Consider the following 13946-nt stretch of genomic DNA (forward strand, 5'->3'; position numbering starts at 1 on the left):
AATAGGATCTAAATTTAGAAGATGTTTGAGTAAATGCCATTTTTTGGTCTTCAGCTTGTCCCTTTACCCTCATTTCTGGCTGCTTGGCTTTTGAAACAGTACTCTGTTCGCCCCCACTCCCACCAGTACGGTACATATGAACTCAATAATCATTTGTTGCAGGAGATTAAGAAATTTTAATACAAATGCAGCACTTCTGTTTTGGAAAAAATCACATTTTTCTAACACTCAAAAGAATATTAATTAACTATGCTAACCTGTTGTCCTTCACGCCCCAATACCAATCAAATATTTATGGTGGTCAGCCAATGCTTAAAAAAAGGAGGAACTGTTAAAAATAATAATCTCAACCTCAGAAGAAGAAAAAGTGACCGGTTAAAAGCAGGCAACCATAGCAGGTCAAGGAGATATTACAACATTCAGATATATCGCCACCTGTTCAGTAATGGATTGGTTAGACCCCTTGAGGAAGATACTTAAAAGGGGTCCCTAATGATCAACTAGGGACTACCTCATGGTAATTTATGCATTTTCTGACCTCTTGAAAGAATTTACAGTTTAAAAACAGCAATAACACATGGGAGACTGTTTCAGGCTTTAAATTATTACAAGAACAGCACCTGTCCTTGAAGGAAACTTTTGCAAAACTGCCACCTAGGATCTTGGAGGGTAAAATTATTCTTATCTGGGATGGCTTGAAAAGAGGACTAGATAAATTCACAGAGAATAAGGCTAGCAAAGGCTACTAGCCACAAAGGATATATGCCACCTCCATGGTTGAAGGCAGCAGAAAACCAAGAAAGGGAGAATGCTCTTATATTTGAGTTTTCCATAGACTTCTGGTTGGCCACTGAGAAGAGGGTGCTGGACTAGAAGGGTCATTAGCTTGAGCCAGCAGGCTCTGTGTTCTTAAAACTCTAAAGCATGCCAACAAAACTGTTCTTCTGTACTTGGGTATTGGCAGCGGTGTAGCAACCCCCTCCCGCACCTGGGGCAGATCAAACTTTTTTTTTTAGGGCAGCAGCCGATTTCAGAGACGGGAAATGGCTCCACCCCCCTGCAGCGCCCGAAACACCCATCAACTGCCATACTGCCCTCAAGCTCTCCTGCCCAGGATCCCAATCCTTGATGCACAACAGCCACTGTGCTGCAGTACAGACCCCTGTGGTGCCCTACAGCCCCCACAACAGTGTGGACTGTCCCGCTCCCCCACCCCTGGCTAGCTACACTGCTCAGTATTGGGTAGATACGGTTTACATTTATTAGAGGCCAGCCAAGCCAGGCCCAGCAAGTACAGTGGTACCTCAGGTTAAGTACTTAATTCGTTCCGGAGGTCTTTTCTTAACCTGAAACTGTACTTAACCTGAAGCACCACTTTAGCTAATGGGGCCTCCTGCTACTGTCGCGCTGCCGGAGAATGATTTCTGTTCTCATCCTGAAGCAAAGTTCTTAACCCGAGGTAATATTTCTGCATTAGCGGAGTCTGTAACCTGAAGCGTATGTAACCTGAAGCGTATGTAACCCGAGGTACCTCTGTACAGTGAACATGGCCCAGATTGCACACCTACCATGAGTTCTGTGGGTTGTATAAATGTTGCAGGTCAAGTGGAATAGTGCCTATGAAACCACTTCCACAGAAAAAAGAAGATCCTCAGTCCCACTGCTGTTTTTTCAACTTGGGTTTTATTGTGTTTCTTTTTTACGTTTGAAGGTTGAGCACGATTCTGCACAGGAAAACTTGGATAGTACTCAACGCAAGCCATAGCATGCTCACTGTACCCTGCCCAGGGACAGTAGTTCTACCCATGCCATTTTGGGTTGGCTTTACTTTTTTCCAAAATAAAATAAAATATATTAATCTAGTTATTTGAAGGCTCTGCTTTCTCTTTTGTTTTAAAATCTCATTATCTGAAGGCTCTGCTTTCTGTTTTTTAAAAAATGTATATTAAAAGAAACAGTTATTTGAATGCTCTGCATCTGCCATACCTGTATTCACTCTTTTGTCTTGTTGTTTAAAAAGCAGCCAGTGGTGTTTTATCTGCCACTTCAAACATTAAGCCTTCCCCCACTCCATTGTGTAGGGATAGGATATTGTGTTACTGGAGCTGGAGGCATGCCAGAAGGGAATGGAGACAATTATACTTATTTTTTTAAAAAATGACTGGAAGGACTTTTTTTCCTCTTTTGTTTGCTTGCTTCACTCCATTATGTGTTCCGTCCTTGGCACAGTTGTTCTCTGCTGCACACAAAATTGTTCCTTCCTTTCCCCCCCTGCGCGAAACTGCATGGTTAATTAAACTTGTTGGTTTTCTGATTTCCAAAATATATCTGCAGTGAGCCTTGCTATATGCAGTTGGGAACTAAGAGAAGGGCTGGGAGAAAACTCTGATAAAAACTTGTTCCTATGGAGGAGAGGCTGCCTGCCACCCAATGGTGGATCACAGGGTCATTTCTAGTAGGCAGCCAATGACTTGCTGATTGCTAGGATTCTTATAAAGGCTATTCATTTATTAGTTACATTAAAGGTAAAGGTAAAGGGACCCCTGACCATTAGGTCCAGTCGTGACCGACTCTGGGGTTGCGGCACTCATCTCGCTTTATTGGCCGAGGGAGCCAGCGTACAGCTTCCGGGTCATGTGGCCAGCATGACTAAGCCGCTTCTGGTGAACCAGAGCAGTGCACGGAAACGCCATTTACCTTCCCGCCGGAGCGGTACCTATTTATCTACTATTGAGTTTGACGTGCTTTCGAACTGCTAGGTTGGCAGGAGCAGGGACCGAGCAACGGGAGCTCACCCCATCACGGGGATTTGAACTGCCGACCTTCTGATTGGCAAGTCCTAGGCTCTGTGGTTTAACCCACAGCGCCACCCGTGTCCCTATTAGTTACATTAGGTAAGATAAAAAAATTGTAACCTTTTTAGTTACATTAGGTAAGGTAAGACATAGAAATTTTGAGTTTGCAAATAAACCTGGTAAACTTCTGGCCTGGCAATTAAAGAAGAAAAAGGAAGATAGAATTATCAATAAAATTAAAATTGAAGACAAATGGATTCAAGAACCGAAGGAAATTAGTAAAAACTTTGCTAGTTTTTTCAGAAAACTATATAAAGAAGGTTCAGAGACTCTAGAAAAAATAATTGATTATTTGGGCAAAAATAAACTACCAATAATACCTAAGGAAAAAACCTGAAATCTTGAACTCACCAATAACAGCTATGGAGGTGCAACAAGCTATACAGAGATCAAAATTAGGAAAGACACTGGGCCCAGATGGTCTTCCAGCTAATTACTATAAAAAGTTAGAACAAGCATTATTTCTTCCCATGAAAGACCTAATGAATAATATTCTGGCAAATGGAAAACTTTTGAAAACCTGAAAGGACAGCTTTATAACTCTTATCCAAAAACAGGGAACAGATGCCTCAAACATGGCCAATTACAGACCCATTGCACTGCTAAATAACGATTATAAGATATTCGCAGACATTCTTGCAAATAGATTAAAAATGGTGCTGAAAGAGATAATTCATAAAGATCAAACCGGATTTCTTCCTGGACGATTTATGCAATCCAATATTAGATGTGTGATTAATGTATTAGAATATTTGGATATTAAAATTGATAAACCAGCAGCTATTATGTTGGTAGACGCTGAAAAAGCTTTTGATAACGTGTCCTGGAAGTTTATGAAAAAATTAATGGAAGAAATCGGACTGGGAGAAAATATTTGTAAAGGAATAAATGCCATCTATTCGGAACAATATGCAAAATTGATCATCAACGGAAGAATTACTGAGGAGTGCAAAATAAACAAGGGAACCAGACAGGGCTGCCCACTGTCTCCACTGATATTTATCTTGGTGATGGAAGTCTTGAACAATCAGATAAGAAGGGATCAGCTTGTTAAAGGCATCACTCTGGGAAACAAAACATATAAAATTAAAGCTTTCGCGGACGATCTACTTGTTATGACTGAAAACCCTAAAGAAAGTCTGAAAAGAGTGCTGGAACTGATTAAAGAATTTGGAGAAGTGGCAGGCTTTAAGCTGAATATAACAAAAACAAAAATGCTTGTTAAAAATGTAACCACAGAAGAAAAGGACGACTTAGAAATAATATTGGGCCTGAAAATCTCTTCAAAAAGGAAATACTTGGGTATTTGGATCACCCCCAAGAACATAAACTTATTTCAGGATAATTACACCAAAACCTGGCTAGAGATTAGAAAAAACTTGGTAACCTGGAGTAAACTAAAATTAACATTTCTGGGTAGGATTTCCATTATAAAGATGAATGTGCTTCCAAAATTAATCTTTTTATTTCAAATGATTCTGATACTGGGTGAAGCAGGTTGTCTGAAGATATGGCAAAGAGAAATTTCCAAATTTCTGTGGGAAGGGAAGAAACCTAGGATTAAACACCTGATCTTAATAGACATAAAAGAGAGAGGAGGCTTTTCCCTACCCGACCTAAAACTTTACTACGAGGCAGCCTGTTTCACCTGGCTAAAAGATTGGTGCACGTTGCAGGATCCGGATCTCCTGGACCTGGAAGGTTTTGATAACCGTTGGGGATGGCACGCCTACCTAATATATGGAAAAGCGAAAATTCATAAAAAAATTTACCAACCATATAATAAGAAAGCCACTCTTTGCTGTATGGGAAAAATATAAAGACCTGATGGAGCCTAAAGTCCCGTGGTGGACTTCTCCAGTAGAAGCCATAGCAGTAAAACAGAAAAATACTCAGGAAAGCTGGCCAACATATAAAATACTTCTAAAAAATGAAGATAACCAAATAAAATTTTAAAAAATTGAGGAAATAAGAGAACACATTTCAGACTGGTTCCAATACCATCAGTTATTTGAAAAATTTAAATCTGACAAACAAAAGGGGTTCTCAGTAGAAATTTCCCGATTCGAATCTGATCTTGTAAATTCTAAAAGAAAAACTCTTTCCAAAACTTACCGACTCCTCCTTGACTGGACAGTCAATGCGGAGGAGGTAACAGTGGCAATGGTGAGGTAGTCCCAGGATTTTGGCCATTCAATAACCATGGCCCAATGGGAAAATTTATGGAAGATCAATTGGAAATTCACAAACTGTTACACGATTAGAGAGAAGTTTCAAAAAATGCAGCATCAATGGTATCAAACACCATGGAAACTTTCAAAAATGTATAAAAATGTGTCAAGTAATTGTTGGAGATGCGGAGACTCAGGAACATTCTACCATATGTGGTGGACATGTAGGAAAATACAGGTATTCTGGGAGAGTATACATGCAGAACTGCAAAAAATGCTAAAGATCTCTTTCAATAAAAAACCAGAGGCCTACCTCCTGGGAATAACAGATTTGGATATTCCACAAAAGAGGAAGGGTATCTTTTTATATGCGACGATGGCAGCAAGAGTTTTGATCACAGCAAAATGGAAGAGTAATGAAATCCCCTCTATACAAGATCCAAAAGCTGACAGAATATGCCGAATTAGATGGTTTATCAGAAAAAATAAAGAATAAATCAAAACGAATTTGTTTCTAAATGGGAGGTTTTCAAAGAATATCTGAAAAATAAATATAGTAGTTTAAATTCTGTTGCAGCATTCGAGGAACTTCAGTAATAGTTGCTAGGTAGATAGAAGAAATTAGATTTATTGAGAATAAGTTTAATTATGAAAAAAAATGTGTATTGGCAATAAGTAATATGAATTTGAAATATGGAATAGACGGGAAGTTGGGTCTTTAGTGTTAAGACCAATAGATGTTTTATTGTTTGCCAAGAAAATTATGTGTCTATGGTTATTTTTGTAATTTGTGTGTAATTTGGTATTGGTGTTTTTTTGTGTGTTTTTTTCTTGTTGTATAAATAAATATTTTTAAAAAAGGTAAGGTAAAAACTAAAGGACCCCTGGATGGTTAAGTCCAGTCAAAGGCAACTATGAGGTTGTGGCGCTCATCTCGTTTCAGGATGAGGGAGCCGGCATTTGTCCACAGACAGCTTTCTGGGTCATGTGGCCAGCATGACTAAACCGCTTCTGGTGCAATGGGGCACTGTGATGGAAACCAGAGAGCATGGAAATGCCATTTACCTTCCTGCCACAGCGGTACCTATTTATCTACTTGCACTGGCATGCTTTCGAACTGCTAGGTTAGCAGGAATTGGGACAGAGCAATGGGAGCTCACCTGGTCGCACAGATTCAAACCGCTGACCTTCTGATGAGCAAGCCCAATAGGCTCAGTGGTTTAGAATACAGTGCCACCCACTCCCTCTAGTAGTTACACTACATTGCATTCCACCTTTCCTCTCAAAGGAGGATATGTTGGACAAGATGTACCTTGATCTGATCTAGTAGGACTTCTTGTGTTCTTGAGGAAGAGTGCATGCTGAGGATCACTGAACACAGATCTCTAAACTGTTAAGGTAGTGTAAGGAAACTTTATCTTCTCTGACTGGACCTCAGGACTCTCCTTAGGACAGACCCACTCTCTGCAGGCCACACCCCTCATTGACCTTTTACATCACACTTCTGGGTGGTTTTTGCCTGGCTGGGATGTGTCTTTGAACTCTAATGCCTCTTTACTTGTCTGGATGGAGGCTGGATGATTTGGGATTATCGTGAATGGATTTTGATGTGGAAGGGCTGTAAGACCAGCTCAGTTCTGGTGCTCCAAAGCTGCGCTCCATCAGGGGTGCCCCAGGACATTTTGCTGCCTCCCACTTATAAATATGGGGCCCTCCTGCACCTACGCTGCCATGCCCCCCCCGACTGCAATATTGTCTGCAGTTGCACTCGCACTGCTGCCACGATGCAGCAGCAAGCATACAGCATGAGTGGGAAGGGCATGGGCCATGTGACAGCAATGCCAGTGGTGTGGGCAAAGCCGCAGTGCGGCTGGCAGTGGAGCAGTGGCGGGGGTGAGGAGGCAGTTGGATCTGCCGCCTGAGCATAGCTGTCAACTTACAGATTTGAAAATAAGGGAGCAGCAGCCTCGAAAATAAGGGATCAGCAGACAAAATAAGGGATTTTAGTCAACCAGCTGAAATACGAAGTTAAAAGGGACCAGATAATTTGGGAAAGCAGTGCTGGTTTTTAGCCCTTCGTTTCCAGAGGTTGCTGCTCTAGACACCAGCTGATAAAACACTGCAATTAAATAACTACAAGCAGCAGCCACTTATCGTGCAAATCGAAGTCCAAGCTATGAAGATGCTGCTGCAGTTCTGTATCTTTTCTCTCGTGCTCCATCTGCAGCTCTCAGTTCCATCAAGTGGGGCAGGAGGAAGGGGGGAATAGCGCCCGAAGTAAACCCGCAGATCAGACCATCTATGCTAGTCTACCACTACAAATCTATGGGAGAAGCGCTTGCGGTCCTTCCTCTGCTTTCCCCCTCTATGGTTAGCCCTTGGAACACCTGCCCGCGCCTCCGACTCCTCTCTCTGAACTGCTTTCTCTATGGTTGCCCTCACACTCCTCTCAAGGCTCCTCAGCAATTCATAGGCCACGCCAGGCTGCCCATCTCATCCAGGTCCTTTGGTGGTGCAGCCGCAGTACGGCCTAGCGGGAGCGGTGGCAACGGTGACGGGCAGAGGGGAGGCCCCAGGCAGAGACGGTCAGTTCAGCGGCCGCGAGGAGGATGGCGGCGGAAGGGCCCGAGGCTCCCACCAGTCCCGGCGGGGAGGGGCTCCCGGGAGCCGAGGCTGGTGACAGGAGGCCGGAGAGGGGCAGGCCGGGCAGCCAAGCAACACAGTTGGAGCTTCCCTCCTCCCTGGCCGGCAGGGAGGGAGAGGAGCTGCTTCCTTTGAAACCTGGGAAATTTAAGGGACATCATCAATAAGGGACAGCAGTGGGACACGGCGCTGGGATAAGGGAGTTTCCCACCAAATAAGGGATGGTTGACAGCTATGCGCCTGAGGCAAATTGCTTCACCTCGCCTCATTGAAGACTCCAGAGCTGCTCAGGGGCACAATGTTCTTGGATTCCAACCATATGTCTTTTTGTCATATGTCCCAGTTAGAGATTTTTTTGAAACACAAAGGAGAGCCTGCTAGCCTGAACTCTGCCCTTCCTTGCTTTAAGGTGGCACCATGTTGCTTAGAATGGTGCCACCCTTGATCATATTAGGGTGGTTGACATACTTAGGATACCTGACACCAACCTGGAGGTGTGCCGCTACTGCCAGAGCAGGCTAGCCAGCTATGGGGATGCCAGATCAGCTTCAGCCCTTTTGCCTCTGGTGAAAAGGCTGGGGTTAACCATGTTTCTGGAATTTACTTAGAATACGCTTCCTTATATTGCCAAATGCAAGGGGTAAAGCCAACGTCGGAGCTGGGAAAAGCATGAGTTTGCCTACTACTGGAGTACACAAATTGGTAGGGCTGGCAGCTTTGCCAAGGCTGTGTTGTGTATCCTTCTCCACCCCCACCCCTGTGTCCACAGGAGAGAGACTCAAAATCTGCTGTAGATTGGCTGTGTGGCATTTAAATTGCTGGAACTTTGTGGCCAGGGGGGAATTCCATCAGTTACAATGTTATGAACTGTAACAAGAAGTAATATTATTAGGGCTGACAGAATGCCAAAGGGGCAGGTTATCTCATTAAATTAGTCTGCACATTTCTCTGCTGTGGCAAATAAACAAGTAAATTGAGATGGCAAATGACTTGAATTTCCGCTGTGCCTTTTTTAAAAACAACAACAACAACACACAACCCACTAGTAACAATGTCAATATATATTATTTTAAAATATCTGGGAGGGTTTTTTTAAAAGGTGGGGGGGGAATTAAATTCTGTTACAGTAACAGAATCCCTGCTTTTGTATAGCTCTCTCCTCCCAGGCAATATAAAAATGCCTTTTTATATTGTTCTGTGATAGCTGAATCTCTATTCTAACTTAATTAGATTTACAATCAAATCACCTTTACTTGGAAATACGCCCCATTATGTCCAGTGGAGTTTACTGCTACTAGTAAGTGAGTTCTGATATTCCAGGAACTAACATTCAACTTAAACCCAACTTTGCACAAGGCAGTCTTGCTATGGGGGCAATAGGTCTTGCACAGTCTAAGTCCAAGAGATCACCAGACTGGCAAAGGCTAGCATAGAAAGAAGAAAGCCTTGTTTATGGTTGCATCATAGCTCAGATTGTGTTCTCCCTGGGCTGACTGATTGCAGGTATATGTGGGTGTTGCTGGCAGGACATTTTGAGAAGCCTTCAAGTTTCAAAGGTGAGATAGGAACGCTTTTGGAATAGCCTACTCAGCTCCATGAGTTTGGAGGGGTTATGATTGGAACAGAAGGAGCTTCTGAATAAGCACAGCGACTTGGGGTGGATGAGAAAAAATATAGCAGTAGGACCTTAGGAATGAGCTGCTTATAAACTCAAAGATGGATTTTCAAAATGGAACCTGAGCTATTTGGACCAATGTGCCTAGTAACCCCCAGACTAGCGAGTCTTGCTTCAGACGGATTTCCCAGCGGGGACATGCAATTAAGCTTCATTCAGAGGCAGAACCCACAGACACAACAAAGAAGCGACAGCAGAGAGTGAAAATATTTCTCATTGAAACTAAGCTTTTGTCCTGTGTGCTGCTATGTACATAGTGGTACGTGATTGGAAAATATTGAATGTAGGACAGCATGTGGCCATGAATCTGTTTCCTTTAAATAAAACCACACAAAGAAGGAAAGAAAGAAAGAAAGCTCTGCTGCATAGCTTTGCATTTCAAAATATTATTCAGTGGAGTAGCCTAGAGGGAAATGAGCAACTGTGCTATGCCGTGATGGGAATGGCACCTGGCTGTTTTTGAGGGAATGAATGTGATATTGCGCCCTCTGTTAAGGGCGGAAGCTAACAGGTCCCATGACACATGCAAGGTTTCGTTAAGGGGTTCCCTTTCAGGGTACAGGCTGGCGAATTTGGGAATTTGGTTTGTGTTAATTGTGTACAGAACTAGGAGGCGTTAGATGCTCTGTCTGCACAGTCTCCCCTGGCTGCTTTGCTAGCATTCAGTTCAGACATTTTTTTAATAGCCACCTTGGGGAAAGCCATTTACCTGGAGGCAGCTGCTGACAGTTCCAGAAAGGGCATTAACGGTGGCAGGAGCAGCCAACGTAGGAAGCGATCTTTTGCAACCTACTTTTTGCTGAGTGCCAGCCAACACCCTGATGAGCTAAAGCAGCCATGGGAAGCTTTTTTCTCTTTGGAGGGTAACATTTGCTTGGCGGGGGCACTGTACAGTGGTGCCCTGCAAGACGAATGCCTCGCAAGACGAAAAACCTGCTAGACGAAAGGGTTTTCCGTTTTTCGAGGCGCTTTGCAAGACGAATTTCCCTATGGACTTGCTTCGCAAGACAAAAACGTCTTGCAAGTCTTGCGAATTTTTTCCCTTTCCCCCCCTTTTTCTAAGCCGCTAAGCCACTGATAGCCGCTAATCCGCTAATAGCACTAATCCGCTAATAGGGATGCTTCACAAAACGACAAAACCGCAAGACGAAGAGACTCGCGGAACAAATTATTTTCGTCTTGTGAGGCACCACTGTAATCTGTCAGAGGGTGCATGCTTAGTGGTGGGCTGTGGTAGGAGCCAGGATTAGGCACCCCATTTTCTTCCTTCCTTCCTCTCTTTCTGCCACCTACTTTCCCTCTACAACAGCCGGAGTTTCTGAACCTTTTTCAGAGGCAGCCCCGTGTATAACACATTGCAGCAATGTAATTTGAGGTTACCAGAGCATAGATGGCAGAAGTTGAGCTATCCCTGTCCAGATAGGGGAACATCAGCTGGGAAGCTGATGGAAGGCACTCCACACCACCGAGGCCACAAGTACCTGCCAGGCTGTGCACCCGCCCCTTCAGAGGGAGTGTAATGCCATCAAGAACAGGCAACCACCCACCCATCCGGTCTAGGGAGCCACCCACTCACAGTGTCTCAGGTCCTTTTTAGATTGAGCTTCAGTTTATTGGCTCTCCTCCAGTTCATTACCAAGGCAAGTATGAGCTAGGAAAGTAACAAATGTCAGAAGTAATGCTCTCTCAGGAAAAAAAGCAAGGTATAGCCCCTTGCTTGGAAATGTCCTTAGCAGCAGAATGCTGCAGCAGTAGCCAGAACGCTGTAGCTTTCGACAGCAGGAATCTGCAAACTTTTTCAGGTGTGAGCCAGTCCACCGTCCCTCAGAACATGCGGTGGGCCAGACTATATTTTTTTTGGGGGGGGGGAATATGAATGAATTCCTATGCCCCACACATAACCCAGAGATGCATTTTAAATAAAAGCACACGTTCTACTCATGTAAAAACACCAGGCAAGCCCCACAAATAACCCAGAGATGCATTTTAAATAAAAGCACACGTTCTACTCATGTAAAAACACGCTGATTCCCAGACCGTCCACAGGCCGGATTGAGAAGGCGATTGGGCCGCATCCAGCCCCTGGGCCTTAGATTGCCTACCCCTGTTCTACAGGTACCTGATGTCTTCTTTCTATGTAATGTCTTGTTCAGAGATTTCCTATGTGAATCGGGCTAAATATGCCTCATATAATCATGCATGAATCATGCCGAAGCTTTTTTCATAAGTAGCTACCTAGCAACTCAGATCTACCTCTGACTACCTCTGAGGTTATATACGTAGTCCTCCTTTGATCTTCCAGCTCAGGTTCTGAAAACTATATCTGGGGAGGCCACATCAGGTTCCCCCATCTTTTTCATGTAGTTTGACTGTCTGCACGGAGTTCAGAATCTCTTGTCATTTGCAGACCTCCTCATGCAGAAAACTGTGGTCAGGCTGTTCTTCTGTCATGAGAAAAGCTTTTGTGGAGAAACCCAGGAAAATCCTGTTAATGTGGTTTAGCCACTGTGCCTTGTGATACAGCAACTATGTGTTCCACATGCCTTCCAGCTAACATTTAGGCCTGGGAAAACGTTATCTCAGCTGTTTGAAGGCAGCAGAGGAACAGACACCCTGGTGCCGTATCCCGTTCATTCCCACTCTTGCAAAAACAAACAACAACAAACCCTTAAAATAGCTTGTTGAGCAGGTTTGGATGATGAGGCTGAATATCAGCCGAGTTTTCCTATCCTGCATCATCTGTCTAAAACCTTTTCTCAGAAAGTGTGATGCTCTGGTGATTATGCTTTTTAGCAGGATCTATAAAAAAGTGTTATTTATATAAGAACTTAAGAAGCTGTCTTTATACTGAATCAAGCTATTCAGTATAGCCGTCTGTATTCCAATATTTTATCCTGCTATTCCAACCTGGAGCAGACCTCCTGGGTTTCAATGAGAGGTCTTCCCCAGCCCAGCTACTTGAGAACCTTTGAACTGAAGGTGTTGTGGATCGAATCTGCATGTAAAGCAATGGCCCCTCAGACAGCACCATGGTTTTTCATGGTGGTTTGTCTTCAGCACTGGCGGTGGAAGAGGAGTGCGGGGGGAGTGCTCTGCCCCCAGCAGCACAGTCCTGGTGGGTTGCCATCACGGCTGCTCCCCAGGACGCATGCCACGATTCCTGCGGGTGGCGCCCCATGCCAGCCCTACCCCCGCTTTCTCTGTGTCCCACCCGGTGCTGGCACATGAAGCTCAGCCACTGGTCTTCAGAAGCACTTGTTGCAAATTAGAGATGGGGACAGCACTCTTGTGCTCAAGTCCTGCTTATGGGCTTCCAATAGCATCTGACCAGCCACTGTGAGAAAAGTATACAATTTATTTAAATAATGATGACAACAAGAACAAGAACAACAATAATTAGTTAGCCTTTGACCTAAACCAGCAGGTCTCTTCTTTTGATAAAACAAAGCTTGCTTAAGAGCAGGGTGGATAAAAAAAATCATTTTTTTTAAATTTTAAATCAGGGTGTTGTTTTTTAATAATTGGATTTTAAAAATAAAATTCTTTTGGAGGAAAAATCTTTCTAAAGATAGTTTTCTATTTAAGTTACATTATAGTGAGAGGCAGGACTGAGACCTGGAGTTATTTTGACATTCAGACCATGGGAAGTCACAAAAATTAGAATTAAATTGGGAAGACAATTGGATTTTTTTTTATTGGATTATGATTTGATATGCTAATTGGATGTTTTTATTGGAAAATTAATAAACACTTTAACAAAAAAACAAAGGTACATTATAGTCGAAAGGCTAGTCATCAGGAAATAAGGATTTGTTTAAGTTTTTCATGTGTGCTAAAGCTCAGTCTAAGGTGTTTGTTTTTTAAAAAAAATGTTTAACCACATCAGTTAACAAACATGAATACATATGCTATAATGTTAATGTTTTAGTTAATAAATTGTTTAAGTTGTTATTAAGGAAATGATTATTTTTCTCCTTCCAATAAAGTATAGCTTAAAAGTTGTCCAAATATAAAAAGTTAACTTATTAAACCTCACAATAATTTCATAATTATCTGTCTATGTATTTCTAATAGTATAACCAAATCAATACCGGTAATTTTTATATAATTGTAAAAACTACTCTGAAAAGTTATTAATCCAAAAATGAAACCTTCATCTGGTTGTAAATATTAAGATTATACCAGCAAGAATGAGTCTTTCTGTAAAAAAAAGAGAAAAAAAGATTTAAATCAAGTCTTACTGACTAATGATTTAAATCATGATTTAAATTGTGATTTAAATCATGATTTAAATTGTGATTTAAATCATGATTTAAATTGTGATTTAAATCATGATTTAAATCTTGATTTAAAACAAATCCACCCTGCTTAAGAGAGGGGGGGGGAGTTAAATTGGATTTGAAAATCATGAATTAGTTCACAGCCCTAGCTTCAATGTTAGGGCAGAATTCATTTTGTTAACTGCTAGATCAAAAATAGTCACTGATACCTAATGCAGAAGATGTTTTATTGGAACAGCTTATGATAGTAAGTGCATGCAAACTTTCCAGAACTTAAGTAAACCCAGCTTTTCTGAATGGATGATTACAGGTGACCAAGCCC

The 13946-nt window shown here is 42.5% G+C and overlaps 1 protein-coding gene across 3 annotated transcripts in view; it reads left to right on the forward strand.

Annotated features, from left to right (window-relative positions):
- SLC22A23 (solute carrier family 22 member 23) overlaps nt 1-13946 on the forward strand; it is a 112933-nt gene that overhangs the window by 13717 nt on the left and 85270 nt on the right. The window lies entirely within an intron of this gene.

This window comes from Podarcis erhardii, assembly GCF_964252035.2.
Source record: "Podarcis erhardii genome assembly, chromosome: 8".
In the NCBI taxonomy this organism is placed as follows: Eukaryota; Metazoa; Chordata; class Lepidosauria; order Squamata; family Lacertidae; genus Podarcis; species Podarcis erhardii.